This window comes from Pleurodeles waltl, chromosome 6 (genome assembly GCF_031143425.1).
Source record: "Pleurodeles waltl isolate 20211129_DDA chromosome 6, aPleWal1.hap1.20221129, whole genome shotgun sequence".
Classification (NCBI taxonomy): Eukaryota; Metazoa; Chordata; class Amphibia; order Caudata; family Salamandridae; genus Pleurodeles; species Pleurodeles waltl.
Window position 1 is genome coordinate 817,771,963 of NC_090445.1, and position 17,666 is coordinate 817,789,628.

General features: G+C 47.6%; 1 protein-coding gene across 3 annotated transcripts in view; it reads left to right on the plus strand.

Annotated features, from left to right (window-relative positions):
* ITPRIP (inositol 1,4,5-trisphosphate receptor interacting protein) overlaps positions 1–17,666 on the plus strand; it is a 274,298-nt gene that overhangs the window by 25,469 nt on the left and 231,163 nt on the right. For all 3 annotated transcript variants that reach the window (XR_011204899.1, XR_011204900.1, XM_069239434.1), the window contains exon 2: positions 16,562–16,701. The gene's annotated coding sequence lies outside the window, so the exon portion shown is untranslated. The remainder of the gene's footprint in view (positions 1–16,561; positions 16,702–17,666) is intronic.

Genomic DNA, 17,666 nt, shown 5'->3' on the forward strand with positions numbered 1-17,666 from the left:
ATATGGTGGAAAGTACGGCCAGCCGGTTGGCAGTACTTTCCACCATTTTACTGCCGACTGCCTGGGTCATAATGAGGGCCTATATGTCTATTCCCATTTCAAATTGAGAAGATATACATTTCTATTACGACCCATACTTTGTAGATCACAAGGCATAGTAAATGGTGTAGCCATGCATCATGCTGATGTTTCCCATGTGACCATTATGTTGCAAAAGCAAGGAGAATGTGCAACTGATTTTTTGTATAGTTTCAAAGAAGTATGGGATAACAAACTATGGCCCTCATTCCGAGCCTGGCGGGCGGCGGAGGCCGCCCGCCAGGCTTCCCCCCTCCGAAATACCGCTCCGCGGTCGTAAGACCGCGGAGGGTATTCCGAGTTTTCCCCTGGGCTGGCGGGCGGTCTTCACAAGACCGCCCGCCAGCCCAGGGGAAATCTCCCTTCCCACGATGACGCCGGCTCGTAATAGAGCCGGCGGAGTGGGAAGGTGCGACGGGTGCAGTTGCACCCGTCGCGTATTTCAGTGTCTGCTTTGCAGACACTGAAATACTTTTAGGGGCCCTCTTACGGGGGCCCACGGCAGGGGTCCCCAGGGGCCCCGCGACTCCCCCTCCCGCCATCCGGTTCCCGGCGGGAGAACCGCCAGGAACTGGATGGCGGGAGGGGGAGTCGGAATCCCCATGCCGGCGCAGCATGCTGCGCCGGCTTGGAGGATTCCTTTGGGGCAGCGGGAAACCGGCGGGAGACCGCCGGTTTCCCTTCTCTGACCGCGGCTGAGCCGCCGCGGTCAGAATGCCCCGCGGGGCACCGCCGGCCTGTCGGCGGTGCCACCGCGTCCCACGGCCCTGGCGGACTTGTTCCGCCAGGGTCGTAATGACCCCCTATGTGTTCCTGGAATGGCTAGTCTTGTCCTTTACTAGTCTAAGAGACCAACCATATTCGCTGCTACAGTGAAAATGGACTTGGACAGGCTTGCGATGGCCCATGGCAATGTCATAATTCAATATTCAGATGACTTCCTTCTTGCCTCTCTGACTCTTCGTGCTTGCACTGAAGATATAATGGGATTGTTCAACCACCTCCAAAAAATAGATATAAAGCTTTCCTTCCATAATTTCAGTGTTGTTTGCCTGAGGTTGCCTGAGGTTCTGCATACTGGCTGCCTGATATTGAAGGACACCACAGAAATACAGGCAGAACCAATTGAATCATAGTGATCACGCATATGCCAAAGACTAAAAAGGACATGCTATCTTTTCTTGGCATGCCAAACTATTACCTGATTACTGCTTTTATGATGCTCTCCTGCACAGTTGTCTCTGTGCCTCGCTGGTCTGGCTGCTGCTACACTGCAAACCTGACGTCCCAACTGACAGCTTGGCATTTATTCCTAGCCCACACTCAAACTATTGCTCCATGGAAAAACACACATACACCTGGTGCAAATGCTACTTTGACTGGCATAATTTCTCATTTATCTAAACTACCAGAAAGAATACATCCAGCCAATCAAAATTTTGTAGAGAGCAGTTGGGATTTTGGGGATTGGTTAGAAGACATTTGGGGCCATATTTATACTTTTCGACGCACAACTGCGCCAATGCAGTTGTGCGTCAAAAAATTTAACGCCGGCTAACGCCATTCTGAAGCGCCATGCGGGCGCCGTATTTATTCAATGACGTTAGCCGGCGTTAGCCAGCGATGCGGAGTGGTGTGCGTAAAAAAAAATGACACACACCAGGCAGCGCCGGCGTAGGGGAAAATAGAGCTTGGGCGTAAAAAAATGGGGCAAGTCGGGCTGAAGCAAAATTATCGCCTCAACCCGATTTGCGCCATTTTTGTTTTACACCCAGGCGCCATTAACATGACTCCTGTCTTAGCAAAGACAGGAGTCATGCCCCCTTGCCCAATGGCCATGCCCAGGGGACTTTTGACCTGGGCATGGCCATTGGGCATAGTGGCATGTAGGGGGGCCCAAATCAGGCCCCCCTATGCCACAAAAAATAAAACAAAAATACTTACCAGCACTTACCTTAATGTCCCAGGGGTGGGTCCCTCCATCCTTGGGCGTCCTCCTGGGCGTCCTCCTGGGCAAGGGTGACAGGGGGTGTCCCTGGGGGCATGGCAGGGCACCTGTGGGCTCCTTCCGAGCCCACAGGTTCCTTAACGCCTGCCCTGAGCAGGCGTTAAAAAATGACGCTAACACGGGTAGACGTCATTTTTTTTGACCCGCCCACTCCTGTGCCTTCTTTTTTGCACGAGGGTGTAAATAAGGCGCACAGGCCTGGGAGTCATTTTTTAGACGGGAACGCCTACCTTGCATATCATTAACGCAAGGTAGGTGTCCACGCTAAAAAATGACGCAAACTCCATGAACTTTGGCGCTAGACGCGTCTAACGCCAGAGTATAAATATGGAGTTCGTTTTGCTTCGAATTTGCGTAAAAAAAAACGACGCAAATCCGGCGCAAACAGAGTATAAATATGGCCCTTGGGATCTTAGGGACTGATCATATTGAAAAATGTCTTGGTTTTTGCAATTATACTAATGTTGATTTTAGTATTTCTGTGTTTAGGTGATATTTTCTGCAAATACTTTAGTACTGCTGTTAGCGAATGTATATCCATCTTGCACCCATGAGCCATCTCATATGTTGTCGCCCATGATGTCACAGCACTTTTGAACAGTCTTCTGTTTTAACCAGTCTCTTGCCCCTCTGTCTCTGTGAGTGGGAAAAATACAACCTTGCCACTTCACTATAATTCTGCCACTACTGGTTGATCTTATAATAAAAAAGGAGCGGTATTGTGGAAGACTTACATACCTGTCAGTATTCAACGCATTGGCCTTTACCCACCCAACTCAGGCTACACATCCACCTCGACTCTGCCCTGTCACTGTGACTCCTTTTCTGCAAAGCCCTGCACTTCCCTCTGCAGTTGCACTTACTGTTATCCGGTTCTCTGGACCCGCCACCCTATCATGTGCCCCCCGCCTCCCAGCAGATGTGGATCCTATTTTCAGCTTCTGAGATGAGACTTCAGTGCCTCAGTCTGTCCGGCCACACATATGCAGCATACTAACAGTATCATAAGCCTCATGGCGCATGTGTTGCAGGTTTATTCTTTTCCATTGTACTTTACGGTCTATATATTTCTGTGAGACCAAGCTGCCCCCAAAGATTGGGTAGCTAGTTCTTTTCTTGCATATGCCCCTGCCTTCCCATGATCATGTAATAAAGACCTCACTTGTTCTTGATTTCTGTCTTCTGAGATTTCCTCCACGATTTGTTTTGAGTGATCTAGAATATTTTTGTCTGCCATACATTTTTAACCTGGAACATACAGTAACAACTGAAAAGACCCACATATAATTTATGTGATCTTTAAGTAAGGATATGACATTTGCCATGAAGTGGAAAATTCTGTTGTCCATAAGCTTTTCCAGTCAATCCAGTGCTCATTGTGTGGGATTTCAAGATCTGCGTCTGGTACGATCCACGAGGCTGCCCCTGGGACACGGGAGCTTGTGTTTGTAGAGCGGTCTCGCTACGTATCAGCAGCTGGAAGGAGACGTTTGGAATAGGATGTCAAAACATTATAAAGGATCGGAAAGACAAACACAATATCAGCTTCCAATATAGCGGTCATATGCAAGTACTTTCTACCCTGTAGCACTCTGTTAGTACATAGGTTACCGCAGCCCTAGACCCAGAGAACGGGGAAAACACTTGCCTAAAGAGTATACAAATGAATTGTTGTAACTTGTAAATGCGTTTGGAATATAACTGTGTGTGTACAGACGTCTATGCATAGCCTAGGTGACCAGGCATGAGTGCCAGGCACACAAACCCAAAAAGGCCACACATATGTAGCTATGTAAAGTAAACAAATGAAAATATCATTTCTTAAGGCAAACATTTTTTTATAGATGAAGTCAGCCATTCCTGCTTTGATAACACATTACATTACTAATGTTACCACGTTTAGTCCGTGCAGGACTACACCAGGATTTATGATCCGAGGCAAAAAGATGTGGAAAAACGTGCAGTACTGCAGCCCCCTAATGCTACACATGCAGTAAAGCTAGTATTACATTTGCAACATTTGTTACCACATACATTTCGCTAGAAATCAGTGGTAAATGTAGACTTGCAATAATTCGATTTTCACAATGGTGGCTTTTCCACACCTCCCTAAGTGAATTCGGTAGTGTCCAAAACACAATAAAGCTTTCAAAATAAATTAAAAGTTAATCTTTTTTTCTTTTTTAAATCAATATGAATATTCGTTAGTTCACAAACAGCAGACTGACTTCTTCGGAAAGCATATTTGGTATTATGTGATTCTCGGTCTGTTTCTACGTTCCAAACTGGAGTACCTTTAATTGGTATTCAAGGGTAACACCTCTTGGATTTCGGGTCAGTTACAGCAACTCCCCCCGAACCCTGTTCTCATTATCCTGGCAATGCATCCCTGAAGCAAGCTCCTGTGGACAATCAATGATTAGAGTGAATATAACGGGGAGGGAGATCAGAAAAAACATTCACATCTACTTGTTTTGACAGAACTCAGATTAATTGGGGAAAAAACACATTTAACGTTTCTGAAGTTAAGTGCACCATACATTTTAATTTATAAACATGCCTTTTTGCAACAGCCCAACACATTGTCAGCATGAGGTAAATACGAGGAAAGGTAACTTTAAATGAATTAGATTTTCAGTTAGTGGCAAAACGTATATTGCCTCCCTCCTGGCCATATAGAGTAGCCTGTAATTTGCAAGACTTGAACTGTGCAGTCTTGCGAGAAGATGAGGAAAGCTAATCATACTACAAAAAGTTCTCAGACATGTGATCATGAATTAATCACTCACCTCCAAAGAAAGCACAAACATTTCATTTGTCACAGCATAAGAAATATCATAAAGTGGAGTAGTAACCAATAAAGATGCAACTAGAAAACATGCTAGGCACCACTGGAAGCTCATTGTATTGCGTACTGAGTCCTAAAGCAGCCACCCCCTCGAATGTGTGAGGAAAGGATGTCTCAGAAATGTGTTTCAATAGGCTCCCATGGACTTTGTCTTGGGCTTAGTAAAATGGACCATAGCAACATCTTACCTACAAATTAGATCTGCTTTTCAAAAGGGGACTCTGGCCCTCATTACGAGTCTGGCGGTCTGACTGCCGCCAAAGAGGTGGTCCGATCGCTTTGGCGGTGGTCAGACCGCCTCATTATGACCATGGCGAGCGCTCCACGGTCAGACCGCCAGCACTGCCAGCTTCCCTCCACAGGGAAGCTGGCGATGCTGGCAGGTAGCACCGCCATGTAAAAGCTGAGAGGGGGTGCAGGGGATTTAGCAGACAGTGAAAAGTGCGACGGGTGGTGTTGCACCCTATGCACTGCAATATTGCCGCCGGCTCGATTACGAGCCAGCATCAATGTTGTGGGCTGCTTCCCGCTGAGCGAGCGGGAGGAATCTCTTAATAGGGGCCACAGGAAGGTCACCGTACTGGTGGTGACCTGACCATGGGAGTTTGGCAGGTGGCCAAACTAGTAATGAGGGTTTCTAGCTTTACTAATCAAATCGGTCAAAATTACAGGACACTTCAGCCCAAACTTCTGCTTTATAGACATTTCACAGGCAATTGATTGTGTAGTTTAGAATGTTTGTCAGAAGAAATTAAATAGGTATAGATAGCATTCTGTTAAGGGCCTGATTTAGAGGTTGGTTGACAAGTTATTCCATCAAAAAGGTGAATGACATATGGTCCGCCTTATTGCAACTGCAAGTATTCTAAATACTTGTAATAAGGCGAATGAGATAATGCCAATACAAATGGAAGCCTCTTAAATTGAAATATTTTATCATGGGTAACAGAGTTTGTTAAGACTTTAAATTGAATATGGTGATAGGTGCTTTTTAGGTTGAGTTTTGGAAAACGCCTCTAGCTTTCAATAATAACTAAGCCTGAGCAGAGTTCAGAGAGTCTGACTCTCCGGAATTCCGCTGAGTTAAAAAAACCTCTGTGGAATTCTGCAGAGGTGGAGTTCTGTGATCTGCAGAGTCCTGAATGTGCCAGATCTGCGAAGCACTAAGCAGGGTTGGGCCTGTTCACCCAGGCCTGATCCTGCTTTGCACTTCCGAGATCGGGTGCATTCAGAAGAATGTTTTGGCAGTGAAAACTGCAGATTCAGGCCTCTTGTGTACCAGCCGGTCCTGTGTGCAGAGCACATGGGAAAGGCCGGTGCACAAGAGGCCTGAAACAGCAGCCTTCTTTCGCTGCATATGGTCCTGGCCTAAATTCAGGCCAGGGCCGTAGACAGGGAGAGCTACCAGGCCTGTTGTGCACTGGCCTTCCCTATGTGCACTGCACACGGGACAGGCTGGTACCCAAGAGACCTGCAACAGCAGCTTTCTTTCGCTGCCTATGTCCCTGGCCTGGATTCAGGCCAGGGCCGTAAGCAGGGAAAGCTGCCAGGCCCGTTGTGCACCAGACAGGCTGGTGCACAAGAGGCCTCAAACGTCAGCTTTTACTTCCTATGGCCCTGGCCTGAATTCAGGCCCCGGCCATAGTTAGTGAAAGCTTCTGTTTCAGTTCTTGTTTGTGCACCAGCGTGCACAAACAATGACCAAGAGAAGAGGAGAGTAGAGGGCTTACCTGGGTCTTCATGGGGGATCCTTCTCTGCTCTGGAGTGCGCTGCAGTTATGGGCTGCACAGTGCAGACTGCTCTTGCAGCCCAACTGGGTGCAGCGCCCACCGGGTGAGCTCTGCTCCGCTGGCGGGGCTAACTGAGTTTTTTGACCAACTCTGCACTCCAGACGGAGTTCGGAGTTCCAAAAACTCTATTAGCTCTTCCAGCGGAGCACAGCACCCCTCACACCCCTAATAATAACACCATCTCTAGGATATTTGGCAAAGTACAGGGATTCAAGACTATATTTTGGTTAAGTGACCTTAAATCTACACAAGAGCAAATGCTCCCATTAGTTTTTTCATTGCAAAAATTGGGGATAACCATTCATTATTTCTGCCCACATATATCCTACAACATAGATGGAACTCCCTTGGTAAATAAGTGGATTTATGTCCTTTGATAAAGGTTCAACATCCAGCCATGCATTCACATTCATGTCTTTTAAAATTATTGTGTAAAGAGACTAAAAATCAGGTGTCATCTTCTGGTGTATCCACTCTTCGTACCACTGTTGTGTGATCATTTTAGATGGAGTATGTTGCTGAAATCCTGATTTCCCACTGTGATCTACACAGGCAAAATGACCCCTTTTGTGACATTTAATGCAATTTTTGTAAATAGCTTGGCAGTCTTCTGCTTCCTGGCCATGCTACTGATGCCACACCTCAGACAGTTACATTGTGGATTTTTTCATGTTGTACTCAGCTGTGATCTTGACCATTTGCTGTCTGTCCAGTTACCTTTTGTTCATGGAAGATGCTTCTTTCCAACTGCATTTATCTGAGTACTTGTTTCCTGTTGGGTCTCTTCTGCTAACATCACTTCTAAAATCTTCATTGGACCCAAGTGCTGTACCTCGTTCATGCAGAATTCTGATTCCTCCACAAGCTGTGCTATTGTGATTGCATCATTGCGAGTAGGAGTGTGTGAGAGAACAGGGCTCATTGCAGAGGCCCCATAACTTTTTGCCCCCATTTTCCACATTTTGCTGGTGTTTTCCTGACTCTGATGGTGCCCTGAGTACTGCTAACCAGTCCCAGGGCCTGTGCTCTGTGTAAAATCAGTATGCAAATTAGGCTAATTATAATTGGCTAAGTCAACCTACCTATAAGTCCCTAGTATATGGTAGGGCATGTAGGTTTAGGGAGCCCAGCAGAGGTAGTGCACCCATAGGTGCACTGCTGAGGTACCCAGTGTCATTTTAAAGGCAGGCCTGCCTTGCTGGCTGCTATTAAATTAAAGTTATATGCAAATTCGACTTTGGAATTAAAAGTAGTTCCAAAGTCTTAAACTACTAAGGTGTGCCCTATATGCCCCTAGGGCTGGGTGCCATGTTACTATAAGCAGGGACCTTATAAAAATAGTTATATAAGCCCTGGTGAGGTAAAAACAGCTAAATTTGTTTTTCCCTCATTGTAGTGAATGGCTTCCATAGGCTAGAATGGGGAGACTTTATTTTAATTTTAAAAGTCCCCTTAAGCAACAGATACCAGAAGTTTGGTATCAAATTAATTGTTATAATCAATCCCACAACTTTGGATTTAATATAACTTGTTCAGGTAAAGAGTTTTAAACTTTACCTGAAAAGTTGCCAACTTCAGCCCTGCAGTGTTTTTGCTGCTGTGCTGATTGGCCAGGCACTGGCAGCCTGGCCAGGCTGCCTTGATGAGGTGTGAAGTGGCCTGGCTTCACACAAAGAGATGTGCCTGTGGGAGGATATCTCCCCTCAGCAGATGGTGAGGCAGGAAGGGGGAGGGCTGCGAAACTGGTCTTCAAAGGCTGAGAAGGACATTTGGAGCAACCCAGCAACACCCTCACACCCTGCAAACCCAGACAATTAGGTGCCCCCTTGATTAGATTGGGAGAGGGCAGGAGAGGGGTGTGTTTAGGATTATTAGTCACACCGGTGGGTGGGCTCAGCCAGATGTAACCTCCAAAAATCAATTTCAGCCATGATGGATGTTTGAGGAATGTTGCTCCCTGGGATTGATTTTTGCCACACTTCCCAGAAGTGGTCATCACAGGGGGGAAGGACCCTGCCCCTGTTTGGAGAACCAGGATCCCCCCTGTTGTTCACCCAGGAGAAGGGATAAAACTGGCAGACCTGCACCCACACCTCAGTTCCCTACCAAATCCCTACCAGGAAGAACTGGAGAAGAAGAAGGACTGCCCTGCTGGACCCCTGGCCTGCACCTGGACCCTGCACTCTGAAGGGCTGCACCAGCTGCACACTTGGGTTTCACCACAAGAAGGCTTTGCCTGGCTTCAACTGGTTCAAGGAGGGACTCCCTGTTTGCTACAGGTGAAAAAATTGGTAACCTGAGTCCCCTGCACCAACTCCTGAAGAAACCAACCAGCTGACCACTGTCCAGTGGCCAAAAGGAGTTTGTACCAGGTGCATTCTGGGAGTTGTAGTCCACACCCCCAAGGATCATCTCAGAGCTTCTGGAACTTTGGGGTGTGCTGTGGACCCCAAAAGAACCTTAAAGGAACATCTGGAAGAAGATTCAGAAGTTTGGAGAAGTTTGGGGAACTTTTGAAAAAAAGCTCCATAGAGGGACCGACCCGCCGCTGCAACTCTAGCTGGCTTGCCTCAACTGCGACCCGGCCTGACTTGCAGGTTCGTCCCGGTGAAGAAAATCTCCTAAAAAGAGACTAAGGGCCTCATTATGACCCTGGCGGGCGGCGGAGGCCGCCCGCCAGGATGCCGCCCTCCAAAATACCGCGCCGCGGTCAAAAGACCGCGGCGGGTATTACGAGTTTTCCCCTGGGCTGGCGGGCGGTTGCTGAAAAACCGCCCGCCAGCCCAGGGGAAAACGACCTTCCCACGAGGATGCCGGCTCGTAATCGAGCCGGCGGAGTGGGAAGGTGCGACGGGTGCAGTGGCACCCGTCGCGTATTTCAGTGTCTGCAAGGCAGACACTGAAATACTTTGCGGGGCCCTCTTACGGGGGCCCCTGCCGTGCCCAAGCCATTGGCATGGGCACGGCAGGGGCCCCCAGGGGCCCCGCGACCCCCCCTACCACCATCCTGTTCATGGCGGCTTTCCCGCCATGAACAGGATGGCGGTAGGGGGGGTCAGAATCCTCATGGCTGCGGGGCGCGCTCCGCAGCCATGGAGGATTCAAACGAGCAGCGGAAAGTCAGCGGGAGACCGCTGACTTTCCGCTTCTGACCGCGGCTGAACCGCCGCGTTCAGAATGCTCGTTGGAGCACCGCCAGCCTGTTGGCGGTGCTCCCGTGGTCGGTGGCCCTGGCGGCCACCGGCCACCAGGGTCAGAATGACCCTCTAAGTCTGAACGTAGGAAGTTGACTGGGACCTCCCAGCCAGCGTATCCGAGGAGAGCTCCAAGGACGTCAGATCAAGATCCAGGTTTGCCCCGGTCGAAGGATTTTCACCTCAAAAAAATGACTAAGTCCGAAAGTAAAAATCTCCACCGAGGGCTCCTGCGACGCGTATCTGGAGAAGAGTTCCAGGAGGTTGGATTGGACTGGTAGGCTTGTCCCGCTGAAGAAAATCTTCAGAAAAACGACTAAGTCTGAAGGTAAACTTTTGACCGAGGCCTCCCGCAGGCTGTAGCCGAGCCGGGCTCCATCGCAGTCGGCCTTAAACTTTGACTTTGCCCCGGTCGAGGTGCGACCAGATGACAAGATTGGCGCTTTTTGTTTCTATGCGCTAGAAAGCAATAATTCTTTAAAAATTCATATCTCCGGTTCCCCTTATCCGATATTATTTGTTTTTGTGTCATTTTAAGGATAAAAATATCATCTATTTTTATAAATTGTTTTTTGATTTTTAAACTGTGTCCTGTGTTTTATTTAATTACTGTTTTGTGATATTTGAATGCTTTACACTCTGTCTCCTAAATTAAGCCTTGTCGCTCGTTGCCAAGCTACCAAGGGTTGAGCTGGGTTTAATTTACTGAGACCTAACTGAACCTAAGTGGAGGTTAGTGGCCTATTGCTAAATGTAGGTACTTACCTGCCCTTAACAGTAACCCATTTTCCAACATTTTTGGTGTGCAGTGGTGGGATCCTGTACTTGTGTTCAGTATCACATTACAGTTTTAAGTAAAACAAATAAAAAATCCTTTAAATTGTCCTACTGCAAAAATTGTTTTTAATTTTTAATTTGGATTAATTTCAATTATTGATTTTTTGTGATTTTTCTAAATTCTTATTTCCAATTTTTGCAAAAAGTTTTTGTTGACACAAAACTAGGGAACCATGGAGCTTGATCTGGCTAGCCTACCCACTCTGACAGTAGTCCAGCTTAGGGGGTTGTGTACTGCAAGGGGGTTGCCTGCAACCACTGACCTCAGGTAGCATGTCCTGATTAAATCCCTGACAGCATGGGATGAGGCCCAAGAAGTAGGCCCAGAGGAAGCTCCAGAGGAGGAAGAAGCAGGGGAGGATGCTAGTTCCAACCACTCAGGGGAGGGAGGGCACTTGAGCCGAAGTGAGGATGAGGAAGACCGGTCCTCACTACACACAGTCACTAGGGTCATACCCAAAGTTAGTTGGGGGAAGGGGGTCCCTTCAGGAGGAGAGAACTTGTCCCTCAGGGAAAGAGAGCTGGAGGCCCAGCTAGCATTTATAGCTTTGGAGGCAGAGAAGTTGGCCCTAGAAAAGAAAAAGTGGGTAAAGAAAGAGAAAAGAGATGGTGGCAGCGACAGTGAAGCTGAGGTGTACATGGGTGGGGGTTTTGTTCCAGATTACCCAAGGGGGTGGTTCCTGCTTATTTAGAGGGGGATGACATAGACAAGTGGTTGGAGGCCTTTGAGAGGGCACTCCAAATGAGAAGGGTTAGGCCTCAATATTGGGGTTCACTTTTATGGGAGTTGGTCCCCAACTTAGGGAGGGATAGGCTTCTGACCTTAAATGGTGAGGAGGCAAATTCATACCCTAGTATGAAGAGGTGCTTAACCAAGAAGTTTGGTCTGACCCCAGAACAGTATAGGTGAAGTTCAGGGACACCCAGAAGGTCAGTACCCAGTCTTGGGTTGACTTTGTAGACACCTCACTTAAGGCACTAGAGGGCTGGATTCATGGTAACAAAGTAAATACTTATGAGGGGTTATACAATCTGATCATGAGAGAGCACATCTTGACCAATTGTACCCAAGAAAGGTTACGCCAGGATCTAGTGGACTCTAAGCTGACCAACCCTAGAGAGCTGGGGGAGGCAGCTGATGAGTGTTTGAGATCCAGGGTGGTTGTCAAGTCCCAGGGGGGAGACTCCAAGAAGGGGGGGTCAGGTCCCCAAAAACCTAAGGAGGGAGGTGGTAGGCCCACCACAGAGTCTCCCTCTGTACCCCAGAACCCTAAGAAGGAGGAGAGTAAATCCCACTCCCACTCTGACAAGCAGATACAGGGAGAACCAGGGTTAAAAAAAGCTCTTGGACAGTAAGGCTTGCTTTGACTATCAGCAGACATGTCACTTCAGAGGAGATACAGCCTGTCCAAAGAAGGTGGTTAGCACTGAGCTGTCCAGTGTAGCCATGGAGGAGGACTCCTCAGATGATGAAGTCCCCCTAGCATTGGGCTGGGAGACAGGACCAGATGGTAAGCTGGTGATCCCTGAGGGCGGGAGTAGGCACTTTCACCCCATTCAGGTGAATGGGATCCCTACCACTGGCCTGAGAGACACCTGTGCCACTCACACTATAGTGAGTGACCGGTTAGTGACCCCAGACATGTATGTCCCAGGAGAGACGAGGAAAGTCAGGATAGCCACAGGGGAGGTCACCTCCAAACCTGTAGTCATAGTGCCCCTAGAGAGGGAGGGTATCCTTGGCTAGTTTAGGGTGGTAGTCAGTACTGACCTCCCCATAGATTGTATCATGGGCAATGACCTCCCAGAGGTGAGTCTGGTCCCAGATGGGGTGGTCGCCCAGGGCACCCCCCCAACCCAAAGTCCTGGGGAGTCAGTCCCTACAGTTAGGAGACAGGGGTCCCCAAGAAAAGGAAAGAAGAAAAGGAAGGGTGGCCACTCTTAAAGAGAGTTACAGGGAGCCAAAGGCCTTCTGCCCCAGTGGGGGGGGGGGGGAGCCCAGAGTTGGCACTGGTGAGGCCTCACCTGACCCCAAGGAAGTCCTGAGTAGTCAGGCAGCTGTCCAGATGCAGGGTGTTACCCCTGCACTGACAGAAGGGAGAGTGGAAGGAGGGTGTCTGCCACAGGAGGTGGTAGCCCCCACTCTAGACAGCAAGAGGGGTGCCAGGACCCCACAGTTGCCCCTAAAGCAGCTCAGCCACCTGTCAGTGGAGAGCTTAGGGTGTGGTTCTGGGTACTGACAGCTGTCAGTAGCCTCTGCTGGGTGCTAGCCTTCCTGGCAGCACTGCACTTGGCCTGGGAGGCAGACCCCAGGGCCAAAAGTAAAGTAGGCCCCCTACCCTGTTGGTCATGGTGGGGTTGCTCAAGTATTGGGTGACATCTTTGGGTAAGCTAGGTGTTGCCCTAGCAAAGTTAGGGGTAGGGTATGTGGGCATCTCACTACCCAACTTGGCAGAGAGAGAGAGAGGACGAAGACCCCCCAGGAGGGAAGTTTCAGTTTGAGATGGGTCCTTTCACTTTTGGGATGGATTCACTACCCAGAAGGAGTGAACATGGCAGTAGGATGTAAGGCAGAGTAGGCCCTGCAAAGGGACAGCCTGTTCTCTTCACTGTCTTCCTCGCCTGACAAGCCAGGAAGACTCTCCCAGGGTTGGGCTGAATCTCCTGGGTGTGTGGGCTGGGGCGGCTTGTGTGAGAGAACAGGGCTGATTGCAGAGGCCCCCTAACTTTTTGCCCCCATTTTCCACTTTTTGCTGGTGTTTTCCTGACTCTGATGGTGCCCTGGGTACTGCTAACCAGTCCCAGGGCCTGTGCTCTGTGTAAAATCAGTATGCAAATTAGGCTAATTATATTTGGCTAAGTCAACCTACCTATAAGTCCCTAGTATATAGTAGGACATGTAGGTTTAGGGACATCAGCATAGGTAATGCACCCATAGGTGCACTGCTGAGGTACCCAGTGTAATTTTAAAGGCAGGCCTGCCTTGCTGGCTGCTTTTAAATTATAGCTATATGCAAATTCGACTTTTGAATTAAAAGTAGTTCTAAAGTCTTAAATTACCTTATTTTTACATATAAGTCACCCCTAAGGTGTGCCCTATGTGCCCCTAGGGCTGGGTGCCATGTTACTATCAGCAGGGACCTTATACAAATAGTTTTATAAGCCCTGGTGAGGTAAAAACAGCCAAATTTGTTTTTCCCTCATTGTAGTGAATGGCCTCCATAGGCTAGAATGGGGAGACTTTATTTTAATTTTAAAAGTCCCCTTAAGTAACAGATACAAGAAGTTTGGTATCAAACTAATTGTTATAATCAATCCCACAACTTCCAGTTGTTGGATTTAATATAACTTGTTCATGTAAAGAGTTTTTAACTTTACCTGAAAAGTTGCCAACTTCAGCCCTGCAGTGTTTTTGCTGCTGTGCTCTGATTGGCCAGGCACTGGCAGCCTGGCCAGGCTGCCTTGATGAGGTGTGAAGTGGCCTGGCTTCACACAGAGAGATGTGCCTGTGGGAGGAGATCTCCCCTCAGCAGATGGTGAGGCAGGAAGGGGGAGGGCTGCGAAACTGGTCTTCAAAGGCAGAGAAGGACATTTGGAGCAACCCAGCAACACCCCCACACCCTGCAAACCCAGACAATTAGGTGCCCCCTTGATTAGATTAGGAGACGGCAGGAGAGGGGTGTGTTTAGGATTTTTAGCCACACCGGTGGGTGGGCTCAGCCAGATGTAACCTCCAAAAATCACTTTCAGCCATGATGGATTTTTGGGGAAGGTTGCTCCCTGGGATAGATTTTTGCCACACTTCCCAAAAGTGGTCATCACAGGGGGAAGGACCCTGCCCCTGATTGGAGAACCAGGGCCCCCTTTTTTTCACCCAGGAGCAGGGATAAAACTGGCAGACCTGCACCCACACCTCAGTTCCCTACCAGATTCCTACCAGGAAGAATTAGAGAAGAAGAAGGACTGCCCTGCTGAACCCCTGGCCTGCACCTGGACCCTGCACTCTGAAAGACTGCACCAGCTGCACACTTGGGCTTCACCACAAGAAGGACTTTGCCTGGCTTCAACTGGTTCAAGGAGGGACTCCCTGTTTGCTACAGGTGAAAAATTGCTATCCAGACTCCCCTGCACCAACTCCTGAAGAAACCAACCAGCTGACCACTGTCCAGTGGCCAAAAAGGAGTTTGCGCCAGGTGCATTCTGGGAGTTGTTGTCCACACCCCCAAGAATCATCTCAGAGCTTCTGGAACCTTGGGGTGTGCTCTGGACCCCAAAAGAACGTTAAAGGAACATCTGGAAGAAGATCCAGAAGTTTGTAGAAGTTTGGGGAACTTTTGAAAAAAAGCTCCATAGATGGACCGACCCGCCGCGGCAACACTAGCCGGCTTGCCTCAACCGCGACCCGGACTGACTTGCAGGTTCGTCCCGGTGAAGAAAATCTCCAAAAAAGAGACTAAGTCCGAACGTAGGAAGTTGACCGGGACCTCTCAGCCAGCGTATACGAGGAGGGCTCCAAGGACGTCAGATCAAGAACCAGGTTTGCCCAAGTTGAAGGATTTTCACCTCAAAAAAACGACTAAGTCCGAAGGTAAAAATCTCCACCGAGGGCTACCGCGACGTGTATCCGGAGAAGACTTCCAGGAGGTCAGATTGGACTGGCAGGTTTGTCCTGCTGAAGAAAATCTTCAGAAAAATTACCAAGTCCGAAGTAAACTTTTGACCGAGGCCCCCCGCGGGCTGTAGCCGAGCAGGGCTCTATTGCAGTCGGCCTTAAAATTTGACTTTGCCCCAGTTGAGGTGTGACCAGATGACCAGATTGGCGCTTTTTGTTTCTATGAGCTAGAAAGCAATAATTTTTAAAAATTCATATGTCCGGTTCCCCTTATCCGATATTATTCGTTTTTGTGTCATTTTAAAGATAAAAATATAATCTATTTTTATTAATTGTTTTGGGATTTTTAAACTGTTTCCTGTGTTTTATTTAATTACTGTTTAGTGATATTTGAATGCTTTACACTCTGTCTCCTAAGTTATGCCTTGTCGCTTGTTGCCAAGCTACCAATGGTTGAGCTGGGTTTAATTTACTGAGACCTAAGTGGAGGTTAGTGGCCTACTGTTAAGTGTAGGTACTTACCTGCCCTTACCAATAACCCATTTTCCAACAGATTGCTTGCCACCCACAACCATTTTTGTATCTTTTCACTAGCACATTGTACTGTGAGTTGATCCTAACTTTTCTACTATTGGTCCAAATTTACATTTTGTCGCCACTTCACAAAGTATTGCCACAAACCCATCTTTATTCCCTTCTATCTTTTATGGTGAACTACAGAATTTCTGTCTTGTCATTGTGATGTTAGTAGTTTTAGCAAATCTATTTAGCAGTTTTATCTTCACTTCCTTGAAGCCATCTTCTATCACCACTTATGAATCCATCACTTGTGGCTGGAATTTAAATGCATGCTGTCCTTCTTCGTTTAAAGAGCATAGCAGTAGTGACTTTTTGTGACAAGTAGAAAAATCTAGGGTGCCCATTGTTTCTAAATGATTGCATAATATGTCGATCTATTCCTCCTAATTGATATTCTACCAATTGATATTGGAAGTTCCTGAAGGTTTGAGAAAATGATGTGGTATGACAATTCCTTGTGAGAATATCATGGTCATACAAATATTTAAGGATTTATTTATCATCTCCTTTTATTTATGTATTTATATGTTAGATTACAGATATCCTTTTGTTTGGTTGCAATGTTGTCCCTTTATTTATTATTAAATAACAGTTTGTCCTTTTCATGGTTGCAGTGTTGCAGAAAATCAATTAGGTAGTGCTATTCATCTATGATGTGGATGACGTGTGGTCACATGATCCTGAAGAGGTGGTGTCAGATAAGCCGGAGAAGACAGAGGTCGCGGTGAAAGTGAAAAGGAAAGACACACAACTGGTAAGTGGCAATAGGCTTTTGGGTTGAGAGTCACATACTGACATGAATGCTCACAGCATGTTGAGGCTTGCAGTTTGTGCCCTGCTGAGTCACGCTCTAGTAGACAATGGTTGGCTCATGTGGATGCTTATGGCCAGAGCCCGACAGTTGCACGCCACAATAAATAAAGTGGTGTTAACATTTTAAACAAGGACTAATGAGAAAGTTCCCAAAATAAAAGTTCGCTGTGTTTCAGACACACTTACTGATGCAGAAGTAGTCGCAAGTTCCACCAGTCTTTCAAGCTGTTGTACCAGAGGGCTTTTGGAAGTAGTCGCTGTAATTAGTGGCTCCTAGTGGCGCTGTCAGAGCCTGCTCCTGGTGGCCTGCCTCATAAAATCGTCACCAGGTCTGTTGTAATGAAGTCCAGTGTTTCAATTGCTGTTTCTTCATGCTTACTGGAGGCAAACTTCAGACCTGTTTCCCTGAGGCCAGATGGGCTTCAACTGGCTCAAAGATTCACCAGAGATCATAGCATAACATTAATCTATCAGCCGTTGTAAAACAGCTTAATGTTACTGCGTTTTGCTATGGGTATGGGCTCAAATAACGGTGAAAGGCATTGGCAGCTTTTTAAATGTATTCCTGAATCAAGATTAGGAGGAACTGATCACTATATTAAGTATGTCATTAATTTATAAAAACAATAAGTACTGGGCCCAACGTGTTGCTCAGAAGCCTACGGCCTGCCATTGAGAGTTGGCATGACGAATATCACAGCTGTGCAGTCTTGATTCAACATCATACCTCCGCCACTGGACATTCCCTGCCTCTTTAGTTTACTCTTGCTCGGCGTCAAAGTTTGTTGAGGAAAAATAACTGCCGTCTCCACAAATGAGTACTGATAGGCCCGGCTTGCAACCACCACCTCAAATTAAGCACCAATGACTCCGGAGGTCATTATGGCACAAGATAAATAATTAGCA